We start from the raw sequence: 5,967 nt of genomic DNA, 5'->3' as shown, positions 1-5,967 counted from the left end.
CTGGAACAACAGGCTCATTATGCGATTACATATACACTGTGTTTACAGTGATGAGTGGATCCACCTCTGTGCTCCAGATGGCTGTGATTTAAAGGGTTGCCGCTGTCGCCGTTCAGGCCCAGATATTCGACTGACTATGATTATGTCTCTGGAGAGAGGGTCCCCCGTTGATGTTTACAGTGTTCCGCTTATCATTCGATTTGCAGCTGTAAGAGGTAGCACTGAGGTGATAACATCCGTAATTAATTAGTTGGAAAGCAACGTTTTCTTTTGCCCCTTGGCATATTTGGGGGATGGGGATGATGAGCACGTCGATAAAACAGAACACTGCCGCGGCCCCAGTTGGCTTTTGGCAAACGTGCTTGGGCAGATGGATGGATGGATAGGTAGATAGATAGATAGATAGGTAGATAGATAGACAGATAGATAGATAGATAGATAGATAGATAGATAGATAGATAGGTAGATAGATAGACAGATAGATAGGTAGATAGACAGATAGATAGATAGATAGACAGATAGATAGACAGATAGATAGACAGATAGATAGATAGATAGATAGATAGATAGATAGATAGATAGATAGATAGATAGATAGATAGATAGATAGATAGACAGACAGATAGATAGATAGATAGATAGATAGATAGATAGATAGATAGATAGATAGATAGATAGATAGATAGATAGATAGATAGATAGATAGATAGATAGATAGATAGATAGATAGATAGATAGATAGATAGATAGATAGATAGATAGATAGATAGATAGATAGATAGATAGATAGATAGATAGATAGATAGATAGATAGGTTGATAGATAGATAGATAGATAGATAGATAGACAGACAGACAGACAGACAGACAGACAGATAGATAGACAGACAGATAGATAGACAGACAGACAGACAGACAGACAGACAGACAGACAGATAGATAGATAGATAGATAGATAGATAGATAGATAGATATGCAATAATAATAAAGTAATATATTTTTTTAATTGGCAATATACAGCAAAGCAATATACAAGAAACCTAAAAATGTATAATAAACAATAAAATAATGAACAATAAACTGACGCAAGTAGGAAAATGTGTACGTTTGCAGATAGGCTGACATAGGCATGTTGGGTGGCTCCTAAAGGAGAGTCAGTCAGTGGTCTCAACCTGCCGTGACTCCTAATCAGCCCCGTGGAGGTGGAGACCAGGTTCCACCGCTGGTAACGTCAACCTGACCTTCTCGACGGCTTCTACCACTACGCCTCATTGTTCTACGATGCTTTCCCAGGCTTGCAGCTCCCCTTCAGCGTGATCACCCAGACGCCCCAGCCTGCTGGTCGCTCTTGTTTCTCCAAGTTTCTTTGCAACCTAATTACTGCTCCAGAGGACTCACCGTTACCGCTGAGTCCTGATTTCCCCCGAGCTGCTACACTGTGCGAGCTTTCACGTTGTAAAAACACCCCCCCGGTCACCCAACCATGCCACATTTTTATAAGGGGGAACGCCGGCGTAGGTGTGACAAAGATCCTATTTTACATGGAATTCCTCAATGTGTTCTCCGTCAAAGGTGTGAAAGTGTTTTGGTAACTCTTACACTCAGTTAAAATCAATGCCTGACCCTTGAACTCTCATTGTGGACCATTCGACAGTGGTCCTTTTGTTTTTTCAGTGTCCCTTTGTCCCGCTGAATTCTCTGGGATCCATTAGTTGATTAATCACTTTGGTTAACTTCCTCGTGCAAGATCTCTTTGTGCATTCACCGCTACACGACTGAGGAAACAATTCACTTGGGAGTTTTCGGCCAAATCGGCTCCAGAGGACAGAGGATCCATGACTTTCTTTGGCTAGGATACAAACGGTATTCGCTGGGGCCTACATTGGCCTACATTGGCTCTGATAGCAGTGATCACATCCCATCTTAATCAATGCAAAAGCAGTCTGAAAAAGTCTTTACAAAAACACTCTGATTTCTGAACGTGTGGCTTTGGTGTTCACAGCTTAACCAGGGTGAGGTGAGGATTACATGCACAGTACTTACTTCGTACGTACTCTCTGAGTTTGCATCAGTATTTGTTTGAGTGTTCCAACAGCCAAGAAGCAAGTCATCCCTGTATGCGTATTTCAGCTGTAAGGAGAACAAATATCTGTGTCCATGGAGGTCTGACTTTGGCTGTAGCTCCAGGGGGGAACATAGTGTCATCTTAAAGGGGAATATCACCCAATTTGTTCAGCTTAAAAATGACCCAAACGAAACCCCAGAAGTTATGTGGTCCAATTCCTGCGCTTCTCTGTTTCTGAGAACATGGTGATCAGGCTGTCTGAGAGGCTGTGACGTACCACCAGGACGTTAGCAGGAAATGGTTTTTATGACGTTGCTATGGATCACGGTTGGGCCATTTTTATTGCTGAAAACGGGAGGTATTCTCCCTTTAACGTAACCGCGGTGGACTGCCGCTTAAAGGAGCTGTAAGGGAACCTCAAGATCTGTCTCCTCTCCAAGTGTGGTGGTTTGCAGCACCCCTAGAGGCTCTCTGCAGAGAAGTGTGATCAGCCCTGGCACCCATTGATCCTGTAATAGATTTGGGGGTATTGTTTCCGGCTTATAGAGGAAAATAGTGTTTTTTCCCCCCCATTGTAGAATACCTGATCCCTGCTGCTCCCCATAAACGTTCTGCTGTGACAGTGTGTGTGTTTTAATCACATTTATTACCCCCACATACAGAAATCAGCACGCAAACCCTTCACACAATATTTCACTTTTTATCACACCTGCATTTTCCCAAACTCTTCCTTTGACTTTCTGTGTGTCGTCGATGCTGGCATGCTGGTTGAGCAGATGGCTGGTTGGTTTTGATTAGAACCAAATGGTTGAAAGAATGGAGTGTATGTGTGTGTGTGTGTGCGCGCGCGTGCGTGTGTGCGTGCGTGTGTGTGTGTGCGGGCGTGTGTGTGCGTGCGTGCGTATGTGTGTGTGTGTGGTATCCTTGAGCAGCTGCAGTAAATCTCTTTTGCTCAATCAAGTGCCCGCTGAAGGGTTTTTCATAGGTCTGGCACTGTCCTTCACCCTCTCGGCTGGTCCCTGCGTCGTCTACCCATCACAGCCAGCACAACTGACCAAGTGGACACGCGACATTGGTGTCATAGAAAGTTGTCAAGATGTCAACTCAACTCAGGTCAAGAGAACATTTATTTATATACTTGTTGTAGGGTGAATTTGTGCAATAACAAAAAAAATTAACATTAATTGAAGAAAGAAAGACCCACAAAGCAACGATTTAGCAAAAGTAGTAAGAAAAAAAAAGTGGTTCAAGTTCCCTCTGAGAATGATCCGTTGTTTTGAAGCCCTCAGTCACTCTGTGAGACCATTCCAAAGGCCAGGACCATAAATACATATCATGAATACATATGAATAGATATCTTAGGTTTATGTCTATAGGCTATAGGTAACATATTCCTTCCAGATGATCAGAGGGTCCTAGTGAACCAATCAGATAAGTAAGTATGTTCCTACAGCACCAAGAGAGTTCAACTAAGAGAAGTATTTTAATATCAATCTGGGAATGAACTGGTTGCCTGTGCATTGCTTCTAAAATAAGGAGCGATGAGTGCCTCCCTTCTGGTTCTCGTTATCTGACAAGCAGCAGAAATTTGGACTTTCTGTCACTGATTAATCTCTGAAGTTGGTGGACCACCATCGCTAATGTAAGAGTGTCTTCACAACCAGAAAGCCTTGGGAGAACCGAGAGTTTTTTTTGTTTTTTTTTACCCACTTCTGAATCGTCACCTGCTGCACGGCAGATTTCTTTCTGTATTGCTTGATTGCTTGTATTAAACGCACGTTTGGTGAATGTCAGCTACGCGTTCTGCTAAGCCCAAGGGCAATCAACAGCTCCTATTTTCTTGCTTACCTAAGGGCAAGTACGAGTCATTTGTGACCAGTATGTATGGAGCATATTATTGTAATGGGTTTTAAAGTGGCTTCCCACAGCGGGAGTGTCGATTGCCGACATAGAGCCTCATTGTTCACAAACAGCGAGATGTTTAAACCAGGGAAATTTAGCTCGCTTCACCCGTAATCTAATATGAGCGAGGTTGTTTAAGAAACTATATGAGCTGCCATGTCGAGGTCCCTGCTGAGATTTTAAGTAGTAAAACCAAAGCCCCTTTTCCAACCCTACAATCAGCAGTTAGTGCTAAAGCTTAACTCTTGGGCAAATGGCCGTCGGCCGGCGGGCCCTCGCACGCTCCCGGAGCGGGGGGACACTTTGACATATGGACGTTCAGAAAATCCAGACGCTTTGGAGGTACTGGAACTCGGTCCGGCTTCTCCTTACCAGCAGCATAGAGACAAAGCATTAATTGTTAATTGATGTCATTTCCAAATGGCGCGTGGTGTCAAGTCGGAAGCAGACATTGAGTTGTAGACATCGACGTGTCATTAACTGAGCTGTTCCGTATTTTATATTCCATTGACCTCAGCTCTTAAGACACCTTAAGACACAAGACTAACCAGCAAACGAGTGATTTACAGGCCACCCTGCAGTAACAGGTCAAGTCACGTCAAGTAAAGCTTCACAAGCTCACATTTCGCATAGGAATCGACAGCATCACCTAATCTCACTATTACCCTAACCACAAGCCAGGTGAGGTTAACCACAGCCAGGAAAAACTCAGTGGGGAAGAAAAGGATGAAACCTTGAGAAGGGGTCACAGAAGGAGATATCCCCCCTTTCAGGACGGCCAGGCTGTGATGGATGACGAGTGGGCGAGGCTGCAAAGTTTCACCAAAGACTGCTTGCTCTTTTGAGACTTCAACCTGCTTCTGCGTTTGGGTTCTCTACTACAGTAGCTTATTCCTGAATTTCCACCCTAAGGATTAATAAAGTGTACTGTACATGAATATCTTATCTTGTCTTGCTAGATTCAAGAAGTTAAGCTGTCCTGAACCTGGTTCTGATGAAGTTAAATCCAATTGATTTATGAATTATGAATTATGACATATGCGCAAACAGAATTCTTCAAATCTCTTCTGGCTGTTGCAGACTCCTGTAGTACTGACAAGCCATTTCCAGGCTGGCAAACAGAGGGGCAATTGAAAAAAAAAAAAAAAAAAGAAAGAGCAATAAGCATGTGGTGCTACAAACAGGGTGACATGAATGAGTGAATGTGCTGACAAAGAAGAGATTATCTCTCGCAGGTCAATGGGTATAAGGCAAAAAGAGATTTTCCATGCTTCAGGTTTATTGGCTCTGAATGCCCTCTGAATAAAAGCTCCTTAACCCATTTAAATGATGCTATTTAAGGTGGAGCTCCCATCTTGTGCCGCAGCTTGTGCGGAGGTGCCAAATCCAATCAAATAGGTGTGGATCCAAATAGATTCATAACAATTTAAGCCCTGCACATCACAAAATGCACACAAGTTCCAAACAGATTCACCGGACATCATGAAACTTTGACAAGGCCTATCATGGGGAAGAGAACAACTTTTCCTTCCCCGGGCTCGGACTCTAACCACTCACAGGGCTTAGGGAATATCAGGTTGGGAACATAGAGACAACCCCCACGTACACAATGGATGAATGCCGACACAACCTCGTCCTCGTTGTCCAATCGTGGAACTCTTGCGGGACTTTGGGGCCAACTCCATCGTTGGCAGTGGTGGTATGAAATAATAAATCACAGTACGTCACCATCATAAATAGCTGTGAAGCAGAGTGACTGACCTGCCGACTCACTAGCACCCTGCTACTGAGCTGTGGCAGTAAAGGACGCCTCTCTTCATGACGTCACCGGCCCAATGTAAAAAAAGAAAGGAAAAGGCCGTTATTTGTTCCTATACCAAATTTCGTGTCGATCAGTTGAAGGCCGACAAAGCCTTGGCGAAAAAAAACTTTTTTTCTGAAAATTTGAAATGGCAGAAAATCTAGTTAGGCAGAGCTTAATAGGCCCTTTGGGTTTTTTGG

This window comes from Zeus faber, assembly GCF_960531495.2.
Source record: "Zeus faber genome assembly, chromosome: 6".
Taxonomy (NCBI): Eukaryota; Metazoa; Chordata; class Actinopteri; order Zeiformes; family Zeidae; genus Zeus; species Zeus faber.
This window is presented reverse-complemented; position numbering follows the sequence as displayed.